Below are 19168 nucleotides of genomic sequence, written 5' to 3' on the forward strand. Positions count from 1 at the left end.
ACCACACAGCTGGTGTGTACAGACCACGTGAGGTGCTCGGTGATGTGGATGCTGAGGAACTTAAAGCTGTTTACCTTCTCAACCCCAGCTCCATTGATATCAATAGGGGTTACCCCATCTCCATTCCTCCTGTAATCCATAACCAGCTCCTTTGTTTTAGCGACATTCAGGGAGAGGTTTTGCAAGAGGATTTGAGTACAGGAATAAAGAGATATTGTATTTGTTATAGAAAGGTGACAGGAGACTGTATCTGAAAGATTATCTGCAGGCCTACTCTCCTAAATACATAAGCATATTCTTGTAATAGAGAGGGTTCATCAGACTGATTTCTAGAATGAAGGGTTTACCATATGATAAAAGGTTTGGAAGATTGAGTCCATGAATTTACACTACTTCACTCTTTTTTCACTAGTTATTTATTTCATGTATTCTTATTGTAACTTAGAAATTTTTCTGTATTGTACTGTATTAATTTCACAACATATATCAATGTTAGTAAACTTGATTCTGATTCTTTGCTTTCTCAAGTTTAGAAGAACAGATCTCATTGAAGCTTACAGAATGCTAAGGGGATCAAGAGCAGAGATTCAGAACTAATGTTTCCTTTGGTTGGGCTAGCTAAACCAGGGATTGCTCTCAAAATAAGGTGGCTGGAAGATGCAATTTAAATCAGCTGAGAAGAAAGCTTTGAAATTCACTAAACGAGGCAACTGTGGTGGTTGACAATATTAGAGATGGTGAACAATATTGTGAGAGAGAGAGAGGCCCTCCTTTGGTCAGGGTCAACCATGGATGTTGCGTCCTAACTGTCTACGTTGTTGGTGCACTGCTGTCAATCAATATGCAAGCCAGTACACAAGCTAGAACTGTGTGATACGGGGAGTAATCGGTTGTCCATGCGGAAGGCTCTCCCTCAGCATGCAGCTGATGAATCCAAAGGAACGGCAGACATTGACACAATTTCGCACCACAGGAATTGTCAGTCAGCATTGAGCTCAATGTAGAACTGACTTAGGAACTCCAACTCTGTACTTTTTCCTGGGGATTACTCCTGAAGCCTGCCTCGTGTGCGTGTATAGCCAAAAGGCGGCAGAAGTTTGAGATGAGAGTTTTTCTTCTCCTAACTGAGCTGCCAAACACAACTGATAAGCCCCACCTACCCAGAATAACTAGTTTTAAGGTGTCAGTAACCCAGCTTTGCACTTTCTGTCAGCAGAAGGGTTCTGCCAAGCTTAGTGTATAAGACACATGTGAACAATTGATTTTTAGATATTAAGAGAATCAAAGGGTGTGTGGTCAGTAGTACAGAAAAGTGGCACTGATGTTAAAGTTCAGTGTAACCTTATTCAGTGGTGGAGAAAGCATGTAGACCAAAAGGCCTGTAACTGCTTTCATTGCTTATGTAAGTGATGTTCAGTAGTTTCTCTGGGGAAAGGGATAGGTTATTTTTATGGCATTGGAAAATGATGACCAGAAAGAGCTACTTGTGCCCAAGGGAAGCTGAAACTAAGAATTGTTAGAATTAGAGGTAGGAGTTATGAGAAATCATTAGATAAATCAAGGCCAATTGACCTTATAAAGAAACATCTCCAGGGCAACTTTATAAGATGATCACGATAGAAATAAGATTCTTGAATGATTCGCTCAAATTTAATAGGGCAGCAAAGTGGTGACAGGAGTTTGTGAAAAAGATAAATTTAAAATAAAAACTAGAAAATACTCTTTTACATATTAAATGATCAATATCTGGAAAGAGATGCTAAGGACGGTGGATAAAGCTAAGCATATTTAAGAAAACAAAGGTCAAATGTAATAGAAAGATATAAACAGATATGTAGTCTGGTAAAGACAAGTGAGCAGGAAGATTTCTTTAATGTTAATTTTATAACCTTCAGATGATCATGTTTTTGTAAAGCTCAAACACAATGTTTAGATTTGCCATGTATCCATTATCCAGCTCAGGGATTGTGTTCGTCACCAAAAAGGCTTTTAAATTGGTCAGTTGATTGAATTTGACTTTAAATTCCCATGAGAATATTTGCAAGTTTAACAAAATCCTCCGTGACAATGATTAATAATCTCCTTTCAAGCAGCATGTCAATCTATTAAAATTAATAGTTCATGTCTCTTTTATTTAATTTTTAAAGCACCATTTAACAAAACAAAGCTGATTAATATACAGACTGAATTACTTATGTGGTAGGTACTCAGTGTTCAGGGTCAATGGGGCTTTTTACCAAGCTCAGCTTTCTAAACACAGCAGCTGACACTCCTAGAGATCAAATGATTATTTCTCAGTAAGTTAGGTTTCAAACCCATGTTCTGTATTTAGCTTCTTGTCATAAATGTGAACCAGTCTTCAGTTCTTGTTGAAAATTGAAAATAATAATCAGGCTGAACTTAAAAGGTCAACATTGCGAACAAACAGCACTGTCTATACAACACAGGATACTGGATCACAGCAAGAGACTAACTCCTCAAGAGCTGCTGTGTAAGATAATAAGGTCATGTTAATTAGCTTGTTTCAAACCAGACAACACTGGTGAAGTATTTATTTCAAGGAAGCTTGGAGACCAGGTTGATGCTATCACTTAGCACATTAAATAACTGTTGTAATAATAGTTGGAAGGTTTGTGTACTCAAAGAGTAGTTTCACAACGTTAGTTGTGGGTACCTGGGCATCTCCATCTACTAAAGCTTTTAGCCCACCTGTGTTTGAACAAAAAATTAAACATGTGTGAAGTCACCCAAGTGGCAAAAATCAGAATAAATATAGAGCAGTTAGACTTTTAGGAATGGTCCAAGAACATCAAGAAGAATGACAGAAAGACAGGGAGCTAGAATCCTTTCCTCTGCCATTGATTTCTGTGACAGGAGATTTGTTCATTGTTATGTCATTTTAGCTATAGGAATTGTACCTGCATTTTGGAAATTCTTTATTTTGGAAATGATAACTTGGAAATCATTTATAAAATAGAAATCTTCTGAGAGTTTTAAATGTGTTTTAAGGTTTTTGTCTGGATTTAAGCATGTATCACTAAAAATAAATGAACTGTATTTATACTTCTTTGTTAACTGGAAATAAGGGGGGGGGGTGGTCCCACTGCTCAAATAGTGGACATTGGCAGTTAAACTTGCTGAGGATGATAAACAGAAAAGTGAGCTACTCTTTGAAGAGTAGGTAGCTATAGTATAATCTCCCTTCAATGAGGTACGCATATAGCTATCTATATCAGATAGAGCTTAAGGTCTTTTTTTTGAGATTTGAACTTCATGGTCAGCAAACCTAATACCATCACAGTTGGCACCCAGTGTGGTCACATTCTACTGAAAGTATTATTTTAGAAATAATTGGTATTTAGCATTAGTGCAACTCAGAGTACACTCAACAAGTGCTATGTCACCCCAGCTAGTACTATAAAATGGTCACAGTCCTGGTTCCAGTAATTGGTCAATATCATGAATGTGTTAATACTATAGCAGAAATATAGGATATGGACCCACTCCAACTGCTCTGGGATTTGGTTCAGAATTATGTTGCTTACTTTTACTGTCTGCATGGTTTCTGTTTCTTTCTTTCTCCATGTATTGGGTATTGGTCTTTTTTTAATTGGCTTGTTTTTTTTTTTAAAACGCTATGGCTGCCTGTAAGCAGGTGAACCTCAAAGTTGTTTTATTTATATATATTTTGATAACAAGTGTATTTTGTGTCCTTTAATTCCCTGAATGCTCCTCAAATTGAACATGATGAATATTTTATTCCACAAGTCAAAGATTGAAAGATAAAAGGATAGAACATAGAGTAGGATGCACGTTACAGAATCAAAACCCAGCTGTACTATCCTGTCGTTTTGAAGCAGGTGCAGACATTTCCATGCGAACTTCTGAGATTATTGAAGATGATAAATCAGGGGAGTCAACAGGGAATAATAGATTAGTAGGCAGACATGGAAAAGAGGTAGCACGCCTGACATATAAAGTTCCCATACAGATATATGGGACTAAACAAGCAATAGAATTGGCCATAAAGTCTTTACATCAGCTTTCCCAAGATTCTACAAATCTAACACTTCTAATAGGAACACTAGATGCTTCCTGTTGGATTTGTACTATAACCAAACCAACAACTGATTCAACTGCACTGGGTGAATAAGAAATACATAATCAGAAAGAGGTAGACTGTCATTAGGATAAAATAATCTTGAGCAAACATAATTTGTGCAAATATTATGACCATCTACTAAATTAGGATGTAATTCTTTCCCACATCCAAAACAGTGACACATTCTTGTCCATGGAGGAAAGAAATCCTTACAGGGAACTGTAGAGTCTCTCTATAAACAAGGTTTTTTGATAAAAGAACCTTTTTAATTAAACTCGCCCATATTTGGCATGGCAAAACCTGATGCACAATGGTGATTGCTCATCAACTACATCATCCCGAGTAAACTCACAGGACTTAGTTCAGCCCAGAAATAGTCTTCCAACAAATGCTGTAAAGATTGACTTGTAAAAAGTATAAATCTTGCATAGATCTGGCCAATGGTTTCTGATCACACTTAATTCTTGAAAGTGACAGACATTATTCTGCTTTTACAGCACCCAATGGTTCACAGTATCAGTGGACCAACCTCCCACAGGTTTTCAGAAAAGTCCACAGATAGTCTTTGCAGGAGTCTTTCAGACTTTACTGGAAATACCAGACATTTGTGCATATGTTGATGATGTATACTGCACAGATGACACACTGCATGAGCATTTAATATAGATTGAGACAGATATTAAAAGGTTGACAGACAGAGGCTATGTAATTACCATTTAAAAACCTCAACTCATACAGAATTCCATTTTCTAGGTATGACAATTACCAATCAGGGATGTGGTTTATTCCGTGAATTTAGACAAAAAGTAGGATATCCAAAGACCATGAGAACCTTACAAGCATCCCAGACCCATTAAATGATAAAGCTTTCATACCTGATTATGCTCAATTGTCAAAACCATTATATGACAGATGTACACAGCAAAATGAAAGATTTATTATTTTTACCTCAGAAAATTAAGCAACACTAGAGAAATTGATGAATGCAGTTGAGCAAGCAACTGACCTTTGATAAAAAACCTAACAAAATCTCTTGTTCTGCAAAATGTGAGTTTCTCCAAAAACTGCTTTAGACATCTGCTATAATGAGGGAGAAGAAACACAAGTCCCCATACACTATGCCTCATATAATTTCACTTCAACAGAACAGAAATGTACTGCATTAGAACAATGGCTTAATATGGTATTCCATACACTGACTGCAGTAAGACCATTCCAAGGGGACAAACCAATTATTATTCAAGCAGAATTGGCGGTTTTGAAAAATGATGGTAATTTACCAACAAATGAATAGAGAGCTACCGTAACTTGATGTGGTAAATGACAAACACTTTTACAAGATGATACCTTAAAGTGGGAGCACGTTCCTGAGAACTATGAATTACATTTCTTACCTGTCATGGAAGATGCAGAACCATCTTCTCCATAGTCCAATGTAGCACAACATCCTGTAAAGTACTATTCTCAGATGTGGTACTGTAATGGATCAGTAATGAAAATCTAGAAAGATGGATCCACTCAATTACAGACAGGAGTGGGGATTATAAAGGGAAGATTTTAATGGAAATGAATTTGAACTACATGAGTTGCAAGCATATCTGTTACTGAATCATACGGCACAATTTACAGAGACTAAGGCCCTCAAATTATGCTTTAAACAAGTAAATACAGCAGAACCAGTCTTGATATGTGCTACTCTATTTATGTTAGGAATGCAGCTGAAAGTGATCTTCCCATCTAGTCAACTACTGGATGGAGAACACATGGAGGTAAGCTACTTCCACATTTGCCCACATGGAAGAATATTTATGAGTGATTATGGTCTCGACCATTAGTACAGGTGTTCCACATCAGGACGTTCTGCAGGCTACTTATACAGCTATGGTAATAAACTACCTAATGAACAAGCAAACTAAGCTGCCGGGATGAACGTTACTGCAATAAGAAATGGCCAGGATTTTGGTAGTAACTAAGTAACAAACAAACAAAAAAAAGGATGATGTTTTAAGAATTCTTATAGATACTACCAAACCAAGTCCAAAGGATTTCCAACGGTTCAAAGATGAAGCTGATGGTGAAGGTAAGGTTTGGGTACGCTGCCCTAAAACAGATAAGAAGTAAGTACTTCCTGCCCACAAGCGGGAAGAACTGATTCAAGAAGCCTACTGAGGATTTGGACCCAATCTTGCCAGCAGACAGGATACTCATGTGATATTAGTCATTTCATACTGGTAGCCTTAATTGTTGAGTGATTGTAAGCAATTTCTTGCAACTTGTAAGAAAATGTCTGGCCTATCGTAAAGTCACAAGGCCACCTCCTGTAGGACAAACAAAACCAACTGCACCAATGCAAATATGGTGAATTGATTATATAAGCCCATTTCCAGCACCCCAATGCAACCCACCTTATCAGACACCTAATAGGTATATTCTTGTGATAGCTGACCTTTGTATATATGTGATTTGCCTCTGTGACTTCTCATAGTGAGGCTGCAACAGTCTGTAGCTCCATATTTACATATGCTGATATCCTCACCTGCATACAAGCTGATCGAAGATCTTTCTTCATTGGTAAAGAGAAGACTTTCTGGCCATGTGGAAACAAATAGGCATACAAGTGGAGTACAGCACTCCATTCCATCCTCAGTTGACTGGCATGGCAAAGTGAGGTCTGGAGTCCAGAAGTTGGCTACACTTGATCCTAAAGTGAGGCTGTCCATAAACAATATGACAATTGAGAAAATAGGAATACAAAAAAATGCTACACCTTATTTATTAATGTACAATGTCCATCTAAATACACCCCTGATCACTAACTCAGGCCAACCATCATCTACACCCGATATAACTCTCCTCAAGAAATTGAGTGAGTTTATGGACATTCAAGAGAAAGCAAAATAAAACCTGACAAGAAAATTTAGACACAGAGAACAAAGACTAGGTGCAAGGAAGGAAGTTCCATGAAAATAATTTAAACTCTAGCTTCTGTTCTAGATGGAAACCTCCTTGTCTTGTTACCCAGGTTATAAGCAATAGGACTGTGGTCATTGAGACTGGGAGAGGAAACAAGACTGTAAGTAATACTGTCTCCATAAATAACAGCAAACCTGCCCCAGAAGGAATTATCCCTCCGGATTGAGTGAAATTATTAGACATGTCCACGGGTCCACCACAGAAACCCTACACCCCAATGGGAGGTGGGTGAGGGTGAGATACATTGAAAAGATGAAACATATGTTGAGATGTAAAAAGAAATGTTAACATTCCTCTTCACTTGAGGAAGATCTCATAGTCAAGTCAAGTCTATTGTCCTTTCGACCATAAACTGCTGGTACAGTACACAGTAAAAACTAAACAACGTTCCTCCAGGACCCTGGTGCTGCATGAAACAACACAAAACTACACGAGACTATGTGAGGCAATACAAGGCTACACTAGACTACGTAAAACAACATAAAAACTGCACTAGACTACAGACCTGCACAGGACTACATAAAGTGCACAAAACAGTGCAGGGCAGTACAATAATTAATAAACAAGACAATAGGCACAGTAGAGGACAAATTACAATATAATAATACATGATGTAGATGTCAGTCTAGATTCTGAGTATTGTGGAGTGTGATGGCTTGGGGGAAGAAACTGTTGCACAGTCTGGTCGTGAGAGCTCGAATGCTTCGGTACCTTTTGCCAGATGGCAGGAGGGAGAAGAGTTTGTGTGAGGGGTGCGTGGGGTCATTCACAATACTGTTAGCTTTGCGGGTGCAGTGTGTGATGTAAATGTCTGTAATAGCGGGAAGAGAGACCCTGACCTCAGCTGACCTCACTATCCACTGCAGGGTCTTGCGATCCGAGACGGTGCAATTCCTGAACCAGGCAGTGATGCAGCTGCTCAGGATGCTCTCAATACAACCCCTGTAGAATGTGGTGAGGATGGATATATTGCCCAGTGATAATACACTCAACATGCAGAGTAGGAAAGGCTCAAACTCCAGGAAGCAATATTGCACGTCTTATATTTTACTTTTAATGTTTTCTCTTAAAACAATATTGTTCAGTGCTGCCTTACATACCATTTGTTTTTTAGCAAATGAAGTTACATTTACTATGGAAATTGTCTCATCTGGTTCGGACAGCCCTAAAACTTAATGACTTAGAGAATAATAGATTAAGAAGCTCTATGAGCAATGATGATTCTAATTTAAATATTACTAAATGACCCTTACCCCTTGATCATATGTGAACTAATACACTGGAACCCTTAAATCTTGCCTCGGGCAAGGTAATTGTTCCCATCCACTTAAACACTCATTTTGAACCGCATTACAGACAAAATGAACATAGATACATGGTAAGGCAAATAATCACTTGCGAAAATAATTAATGACACCCTAACAAAACTGGAAGATTCTAGCCCAGATGTTGAAGGTAAGCTAATAGAAGAATTCCTTCACATAGATCTTCCTACACGTGAAGAAAAGTATAGACACTGTTGTCATTGAATGGTCCCACTCATAGAAATGTAACATTGAATCTGTTAGACTAGAACATTGTCCAGAATGATTTTTATAATGAAGACTCATCTACATTAGATGGATATCACATTGTTCTTGCCTTTTATGGCCAATAAATTTACGGATATACGAACTATAAAGATTTTCGACGTTTCCATTTCTCCAACTATGGCCATTATTCCACTCCATTGTTAAATGTCAAGGTAAAATGACAATTTTCTGCATTACTAGTTTATATTTTAAGTGGTTCAGTGAAGCCCTTGATCTGGTTTTTGCATGGGAAGGTAAGATGGAATGATGCACTGAAGCAGAAGGTAAGATAAAATGAAATGTTTTCCTCCCGGTTCAACTGAAACTGATAAGTCCAATAAGTTTTTTTTTAGAGGTTTTAGACTATAAGACCATGAAATACAGAAGCAGAATTAGGCCATTTGGCCCATCAAATCTGCTCTGCCATTCCATCATGACTGATTTATTATCCCTCTCAAGCTCATTTTCCTGCCTTTTCTTTGTAACCTTTGACACCCTGACTAAGAGGGTGATTAAGAGGTTATATAACTCTTAATTATAAGAGAAAGTTTAATAACAACAACATAAGTGGATATATTTTATATTAAAAAATAAATCCACTTATATCCCTGTTCAACTGAAACTGATGTCAAATAATTTTTTTGAGATTTTTAAAAAATTATCAAAATATTTTGACATAGTAGCAGAATTAGGGCATTTGGTCCATTGAGTCTTCTCTGTTATTCAATCATGCCTGATTTATTTTACCTCTCAACCCCAGCATTCTGCCTTCTCCTCATAACCTTTGTTCCCTTACTGATCAAGGATGTATCAACCTTCTCTTTAAATATACCTGATGGCTTGGACTCCACAGGCATCTGTAGCAAAGAATTCCACAGATTCACCACCCTCTGACTAAAGAAATTTCTTTTTATTTCTATTCTAAAGGGTTATCCTTGCATCCTTCCTTCTGAGGCTAGAGTACAAGGATGACTTTGAATAGAGAAAATAGTCTACGCCTATTTTCCTTCTACTTATGTGCATAACCATACATGTCCCTCTGGTCCTATACTCTCCCACTACTGGAAAAATCCATTCCATGTCTACTCTAACCAGGTCTTCCAACATTTGGTAGGTTTCAGACAGACAGACATACTTTATTGATCCCGAGGGAAATTGGGTTTCGTTACAGTCGCACCAACCAAGAATAGTGTAGAAATATAGCAATATAAAACCATAAATAATTAAATAATAAGAAGTAAATTATTCCAAGTGGAAATAAGTTCAGGACCAGCCTATTGGCTCAGGGTGTCTGACGCTCAGAGGGAGGTGTTGAAAAGTTTGATGGCCACAGGTAGGAATGACTTCCTATGATGCTCAGTGTTGCATCTCGGTGGAATGAGTCTCTGGCAGAATGTACTCCTGTGCCTAACCAGTACATTATGGAGTGGATGGGAGACATTGCCCAAGATAGCATGCAACTTGGACAGCATTCTCTTTTCAGACACCACCATCAGAGAGTCCAGTTGCACCCCCACAACATCAATGAGATTCCTAAATTCTCTTCTAAACTCCAGTGAGTACTGCTCAGAGCTATCAAGATACCCCTTATACACTAACCGGTTCATTCCTGGGATCAATCTAAAATCCCTTCTGTACCCCCTCCAGTTCCAGCTTTCCTTAGATAAGGGGCTCAGACCTGCTCACAATACTCCAAATGTGTTCTGACCAGCACCTTATAAATCTTCAGCATTACATTTTTGCTTTTATATTTGGGTCCTCTCATAATTAATGTTACCATCGCATCTGCCTTCCTTGCTACCAACTCAAGCTGCAAGTTAACTTTTAGGGAATCTTGCACTAGGACTTCCCAGACCCTTTGCACCTGTAATTTCTGATTTTTTTCCCTTTTTAGAAAATAGTCTACACCTATATTCCTCTTACCTTTGTATATGCATGCACTTATCCCCATTTAAAAAATGGTCTACACCTTTATTCTTTCTTTCTACACTCCCCTCTGCTGCCTTCCATCTGCATCTTCCTCTTTATTTGTCTAAATCCTTCTGCAGACTCCGTGCTTCCTCAAAACTACCTGCCCCTCCACCTATCTGGAACTGTCAGAAAAATTGAGGATTGATTGTTTGAGGTATTTATGACTAGTGGGGTAAAGAGATCAAGTTGGGACACAAACTTGGATAGTAGAGGTTGGTACCATGGAAGGGGAAATGTGGGAGATGAAAGGGAATACAGGTATATAATTAAGGTAAACCTGTCAAGTTCCTTGTTCTGAAAGGCCCCTTTCGTTGTACCTAAACATTCTGTAAATTCGACTGTGTCCAATGATTGACATACCTTTCAAATTTGTGGAGTAATACAGGGAAGGATAGTATTTGGTGCTTGGCTGGTACGTTAATCAGTGTGATTGTGATTTCAAGTTGAATTTCTTGTGTGGCATTGATTAATTTGGAAGTTATCATAATCACCATCCTCTATATATATATCCTATTCTTACATATGCTTAGTGTTGTCCAAATTTCTTTGTTATGCAATAGTTAACTTAACCAGAGACAGGGAGGTTAGAACCTTAAAACATGCTTAAATATTATTGCAAAGTAATTTGGCCTTGCTCTTTAAAATGAATAATACCTAGATGGATATGACTTATATTTTACATTTGGACCATGGTCCAAGTGTACAATTTAAAAAAGGCAAGAAGTAATTAAGAAAGCAAACAAAACATTATTGTCTATTGTTAAGGGAATTGAACTGTCTTCAAGATAGTGGAAGCAGAGTTTAGTATTTTTAAGGTAGAGGTAGGTTTATGCTTAAGAAGGCAGTGAAATCTTGCTGTAGACAGATAAGAATATGGTGTTATAGTTACAATTATATCAACTGTGATTTTATTAAATGAATACCAGGCTTCAGGGACAGAGTGGCCAACTCTTACTACTAATCCATATATCTGTATAGTCACAGTGTTTCAAACAGTTCCTAACAAAGCAATCCTTGTACTGCTTAAGTGTACAGGCAGCTCATGCATTTCTCCTCAGTGATGTTCTGCCGAAAGAATTACTTTCTGACAATCTTGGGTGAGTACAGTTTATGGATGTTACTCTTCCTGTCCTACACCCCTTCTTGCCCACTCCTTCTCTTCTTTTTTCTGCTGCTGTCCAGTGTTAATGGTCCCTAGGTGTCATTCCGTAAGAATTCTCTTTATGTCCTCCCTGTGGAATGTGTGGGTTATTCCTGTGTGCTACCAGAATCCAAAGATGTACTGGGTAGGTTAATTGGTCACTGCAAATTGTCCCGTGATTAGATTAGGGTTAATTGGGGTTGTGGGGTTACTGGGCCAGTGTGCCTAAACTTTACTCTGTACTTTGAACTTTAAATAAGTGTCCATGTATTTCAGCAATTACTAATAATGAATGCCTTGACATCACAGGAAATTCCTTCAGTTCTTTGTCAGATCACTCTCTAAACGTTTAGCCCTCTTAATTAAGTACTGAAACTGCATACATCTTGAATCCAACAACACACAGTAGAAATTAATCAACACATTACACAGAGGATTTAGCATTATATTCATGGATTCATACAGCAATTGAAGAAAGGAAGGAAGCCATTCACAACTCACAACTTTTAGCAAAAGCAATCCAGTTGGTCTTATCTCTTAATTCTTTGCCAGCCCCTTTGAAATTGGTTTTGTTCCCCAAGTGCTAGCTGTTTCCTTTCCGAAAACAATACTTAAACTTGTTTCCACAATCCTTCTGACAGTCTGCTCCAAATCACAAAATAGAAATAGCTCAGTTCCAGGATGATCTCTATTTTGGATTTATTCATGGGTTTTAAGATGATTTTCAATCCAAACTTGGAACCACAAACTTGTCTGTAGAATGTACAGAAATCTCAGGTTAGCTGCTGGCAGGAACTCCTCCCATTTCCTTGATTTTATTTCTTATTAGCTTCAAGGTCAGAGCACTTCTCACAGCAAGACGTTGCCCTATCGAGGATGAGGTACCATTAATGTTCAGCAATGTCTCTGTCCTCCCAGCTTGCTCCTCACAAATGAGTTGTTTTGCAAAATGTTTTGACAATCACTTTAAGTACCTGCTTTTTTTCTCTTGAGTACTCATCTTTGCTAAAGGCCTTCCTCATGTGCGCATTTGGTTATAAAAAGACCATAAGATATAGAAGCAGATTTCAGCCATTTGGCTAATCATGTCTGTATTGCCATTTCATCATGGCTGATCTAATTTTCCTCTCAACCCCATATCTCTTCATGCCCAGACCAATCAAGAATCTATCAACCTCTGCTTTAAATATACATAAAGACTTGGCCTCCACAGCTGCCTGTGGCAACAAATTCCACAGATTCACCCCACAGTGTCTAAAGAAATTCTTCCTCAACTCCATTCTAAAGAGGACGCCCCTCTATTCTGAATCTGAGTCCTCTGGTCTTAAATTCTTCCACCGTAGGAAGCATCCTCTTCACATTTACTCTATCAGCACCTTTCACCATTCAATAGGTTTCAATTAGGTCACCTTCATTCTTCTGAATTCTAGTGAACACAGGCCTAGAGCCATTAAAAACTCTTCAAACGACAAGCCATTCAATCCTGGAAACATTTTTGTGAACCTCTCTTGAAACCTTATCATTTTCAACACATTTCTAAGATGAGGGGCACAAAACTGCTCACAATAATCCAAGGGAGGCCTCACCAGTGCTTTATTCAGTTTCAACATTATATCCTTGCTTTACATGCGAGTCTTCTTGAAACGAATGCTAACATTACATTTGCCTTCCTCACCACAGACTCAACCTCCAAATTAACCTTTAGGGAATCCTGCACAAGGACTCCCAAGTCCCTTGGACCTCAGTTTTTTGTATTTCCCCTCAATTTAGAAAATAGTTACCCCTTTAATTTCTTCTACCAAAGTGCATAACCGAACACTTCCCAACATTGTATTCCATCTGCCATTTTTTTGCCCATTCCCCTAATCTGTCTAAGTCCTTCTGCAGCCTCTGTACTTCCTCAAAACTACCTGTCCCTTCAGCTATCTTCATATCATCTGCAAACCTTGCAATAAAGCCATCATCTAAATCATTGATCTAGAATGTATAAAAGAATCGGTCTCAACACAGACCCTTGTGGAACACCACTAGTCACTGGCAGTCAGCCAGAAAAGGTTCCTTTTATTCCCACTCTTTGTCTCTTGCCAATCAGCCACTTCTTTATCCATGCTAGGATCTTTCCTGTAACACCATGAGCTCATAGCTTATTAAGCAGCCTTGTGTGTAGCACCTTGTCAAAAGCCTTCTGAAAATCTAAGTACACAACATCAACCAATTCTCCTTTGTCTATCGTGCTTGTTATTTGAGTTCCAACAGATTTGTCAGACACAAATTTTCCCTTGAGGAATCCATGCTGACTACTGCCTATTTTATCTTGTGCCTCCAAGTACCTTGAGACCTCATCCTTAATAATTGGCTTCAACATCTTCCCAACCACTGAAGTCAGACTAACTGGCCTATAGTTTCTTTTCTTCTGCCTTTCTCTCTTGAAGAGTGGAGTGACATTTTCAATTTTCCAGTCTTCTGAACTATTCCAAAATCTAGTGACTGTTAAAAGATCATTACTGAAGAAACTTCTGGTATATTCTTAATGTGTGTACGTTTCTGCATTGGGTGTTGAACTGGCATCAAATTGGTTGCCTTGGCAATCAGACAACTGGGACTCTACTGAAGTATCTAACATATAAACATTTAATATTTTCAAAACCATGTTCTGGTTATTCATAAACAAGAACAAATCTGCAGATGCTGGAGGAACAACACCTTGTACTCCATCTGGGTAGCCTCCAACCTGATGGCATGAACATTGATTTTTTTGAACTTCCAGTGAAGCCCCACCCCCACTCCCTGCTCTTCACCATTCCCCACTTTTACTTCCTCACACATCTTACCTCCTTACCGACCCATCACCTCCTTTTGGTGCTCCTTCCCCTTTTCTTTTTTCCCATGGACTTCTGTCCTCTACCATCAGATTTCCCTTCTCTAACCCTGTATATCTTTCACTGATCGAATTCCCAGCTCTTTACTTCATGGGAAAATCTTCATAATGTTTAATACTAAAATGGACCAATCCAGCAGCAGTCTTACTTTTTTATGATAAGTTGCTCCGTCCAAGACTTTAAAGCAAATTATACCACACGAAGCTCCTGAGGCACCATTGTCAACCGAAGTAACAATAGAAGCATGTTGCTGATTGTGTCACTTCCAGGACTGTAGACTGAATGATGGAAGAATAACTTGCTAAATTAACTACAGACAGGGAAATTGATGCAGATTCATTTAATTGGGTTGATTTCCTAATGGTAGATTTAAAGAGAGCTCACTCATCCACAGTGGTCATGAGGTGAGGAAAGGTCAGCTTTAGAATAAGTAACTTCTGATCTAATGCAGAAGGAAATTAGAGCAAAACTTTGTTTCTTCGAGCTCATTAAATAAATTTCATTATATATAATGAAATGTTCAACAAAGCAGACTAATGTCAAATAAACTGGAGTTCATTAAAGAAATGGATGGTTGCAGTTTGAACAATGTCACTTGTAGTGGTTTTCAAGGAAAAGTGCATTTTCCCATTGCATTCATTTTGAGGTCTTACTCAAGGTCTAAACAGTACATATCAGACCTTGGGTCGAGCCTTGGCATTTTATTAATTTACTTCAATGACAGGACTGCAGACTCGTACTCCAGAAAGGAAATAGGTTGTGCAGAGATTGATATATATCGGTACCCCAATACAGTAACATCAATAACTGAAACTCAAATACAAACTCCTAGTACCAAAGCTGAAGTACAATGTTTATAAATAAGTCCCTCCAAATTGCTTTTATTGGTTGAAAGTATTCCAGATGATCTGTACTTGTAACCCATATCAACAGTTAAGATATTACAAAGCACTTATTATCGACAACTTGAAATTATAGAATCATTCAGCACAGTAACAGGCCATTTGTCCCATCTAGCTTATGACGACCATGATTCCTATCTATGTTATCTCAATTGCCTGCATTAGTTCCATATCTTTCTATTCCATTCCCATCCAAGTATTTGTCCAAATACCTTTTGAATATTAAAATTGCATCTGCTTCTACCATCTCCTCAGGCATCTTATTCCACATGGGAGAACTTACCCAGTAGATCCCATCTATTTTGTTTTCCCGTTCACCTTAAACTTCTAGTTCTAGGCAAATGCCTGCCCTGAGAAAAATACTCTGACCTATCTATGGTACTCATAATTTTATGAATCTCTGAGGTCACCACTCTGCCTCCAATATTCCAGTGAAATATACACAGTATATCCAACCCAGTCAATACAGCCCTTCATTCCAGGCAACATTTTGGTGTATCTTTCCTGCATTCTCTCTAAAGCTACCACATCTTCCCATTGTGGTGACCAGAATTCAATACAGCTTCAAGAGTAGTCTAAAAAAGGTATTTTGACAGTTACAAAATGCTGTCTCAATCTTATATTCAAAGCAGACAAGTATTCCCTTAACCATCTGTGCTGCCACCTTCAACAAGCTATGGATTTTGAACCCAACAGCCTTGTTACATCAACAATCCTAAGATCTCTGCCACTTACTCCATGTGTCCTACCAGAATGTGACTTCCCAAAATGCATGACCTTATACTTCTCTGGATAAAATTCAAGCTGCCACTGTTCACCCAACTTTCTAGCTGATCAATGTCCTGCTGTGTGCTACGTAAGCAATTTGTGCATCAATTTTCATGCCATTGCAAATGTAAACCATGGTAGCATGACACTATTACAGCTCAGGGCATTACAGAGTTTGGAGTTCATCTCTGGCCCCATTTGAAGGGAGTTTCTATGTTCTCCCTGTGACCACATGGGTTTCCTCTGGGTGCTCCGGTTTCTTCGAACAGTCCAATGAGTTACTTGGTCATTGTAAATTGTCCTGTGATAAGGCAAGTATTAAATGAGTGGGTAGCTGGGCAGTGCTGCTCCTTGAGCCCAAAAGGTTCTGTTCAGTGTTGTATCTCTAAATTAATAAATTGCAAATTAGAAGACCTACATTCTCACCCAATATCTATTGATCCCTTCAGTACATCATTTGTTAAAGATTTACAGTCAGGAAAATGCCTGTCCACTACCACCCATTACCTCCTAACACTCAAAATAATTTAGGATCCAGTTTACCAACACATCTTAGAATATGGGTGCCTTCAACTTTTGGACTAGCCCGCCACGTGTGATTGTGTCAAAGCTGCTTTTAAAGTCGATTGGTAGAGTATTATATGAATCAAGGAATGCACTTTGATGATTTTAAATTTAATTATAACTGAAGATTTATTCCCATATCCATTCCATTCCATAGCTTCCAGTAAGAGGGCAGCACATTTGGTTGATGTGGGCTCTCCAGATGAAATTGTGCATCTTAAAAGTTTTGTTTTCTGATTACAAGCTGCTGTTGGAGATTGGTAATATAAAATACTGCATGTCTGGTTCATTGGTTCAACAGTAATAACAACAACGGAGGAGCTGCATGTCTTCGGTTGTTGCTCGGACCAGGCCGCAGTGTCACCTGTTTCAATCACACAGTAGAGGAAGCATAAGAGGCGGTGTGGAAGAACAGAGGTAAGGTGGGCATGCTGGAATCCATGTTGTGTGGGGGCTGGCCCTTGCAGGCCGTCTCTGTCAACTTGTGCACTGGCAGTATTGAAAGCTAAATGTAGAGGAACAACAGACTCTGATGTAGAGACGGCAACGAGAGTTTATTCCAAAAGAACATCGGTGGCCTGGCTGAGTGATGCTGTGAGAATCAATATCCTCAAAAGTAAAAACCTTGGAACCCAATGCTTTCCAGGGCCCCACACTGGCAAAAGAACTTATTACAGCCTCACCTTCTGGTTCTGCTCTCCAGATTTCACCCTGTGGAAGATAAGCTGGATAGTGCTCGTTTGCAGCTGATGCCGCATGAGATGAGGAACTGCTGCGTACTTGCTCCTGCAGAAACTTGGCTCCAGGACAACATCCCAAGCAGGAACTGTGCTAATATTATCTTTTATGACCCTCTGTGCTAGCTACTTCATTTAGCGATACATCCTGGAAAAGGCCCTTCCGTCCCTGCGAGCCATGCTGCTCCAACAACCCCACAAGCCCAATTAATCCTAACCTAATCACAGGACAACTTACAGTGACCAGCTAACCTACCTCGTACACCTTAGGACTGTGGGAGGAAACTGGAGCACTGGGGAATACCCACATATTCCATGGGAGGAAATTATAGACTCCTTATAGAATGGCATGGAAATTAAACTCCAAAAACTCTGGAATGCCCTTAGCTATAATAATGTCACGCCAACCGCTAAGCTACCTTGGTGCCCAACTATCGTAACACTACGTATGCACTGTGTGTGACTTTATGTACTGTGTTTTGCAACTTGGCCCTGGTGGAATGCTGTTTATTTTTAGCTGTATACATGTGCGTAGTTGATTGACAATTCAACTTGAACTTGAACTTGGCACTCACCTACTGATTTCTCATATTGTATCAGACCGAGGCACAGATCTGGAATCTAACTCTCTCTGCTGCTAGTCTATTGGTTGCAAATTATTGTAAGTTCACAGATAATTACTATGTCTCATGCTGACCTCAAGATTACTTGAGTAAATCACGTCATTGAGACGTGGGAGCTTTGTAACCACTGTAAAACTCTGTGTGCTAGTTAATAATCTGAACAAAGTCCATTGACTACCCAAGTAAACAATAAGGATACTGCAAAATAACTGGATTGGACCTATTTTCATAAAATAGAATGCAAAGAAGTATATTATTAAGAGTCCTTTTGTAGAACACAATGCAATCGCACTCATCTTCAAATCAGATTGCAAGGTGGCTGGAGTAAAAATTGACAATATCAGTGATACTCAGCAGATCAGGTGGTATTGGTAAAGAGAAATTGGTAGGTATTAGTATTGGTAGGTCCACTCCTTATATTTCTTATGCACTTTTTTCACATTTTCTGATCATCCAGCTTGAGCCTATTATAATCACATTACAAATGATGTAGAGTCATTGACAATGAAATGATATCGCTGTTTCTCTCTTGACAGATACTACTTGACCCGTTGAAATTTCCAGCACTTTCTTTTTTCATTTGGATTTCCAGCAATCAGTTTTAATCCATTTCATTTGTAATAAAGGGACAAGAGTGGGCTCAACATGATTGATCAGGGCATCTGTAAATAAAATAACGTAAGGTATATGAGCAGAGTCTGTTGTATGACTGTTCAAACCTACTCTGTCATTCAACTTCATGACTGTTCTACCTCATTGCCATTTTTCTACACTTTTCCCTTATACTCTGATGTCCCTAATATCTAGAAATCTAATGACCTATGTTTGATTTATCTTAATGTTTAGCTTCATCAGTTCTCTGAGATAAAGGATTCTACAGACTCAATGCCACAGAATCAACTGTCATAATCCTCCTAATAACTTACCTAAATGGAGA

Source organism: Hemitrygon akajei, chromosome 20, assembly GCF_048418815.1.
Source record: "Hemitrygon akajei chromosome 20, sHemAka1.3, whole genome shotgun sequence".
Lineage (NCBI taxonomy): Eukaryota > Metazoa > Chordata > Chondrichthyes > Myliobatiformes > Dasyatidae > Hemitrygon > Hemitrygon akajei.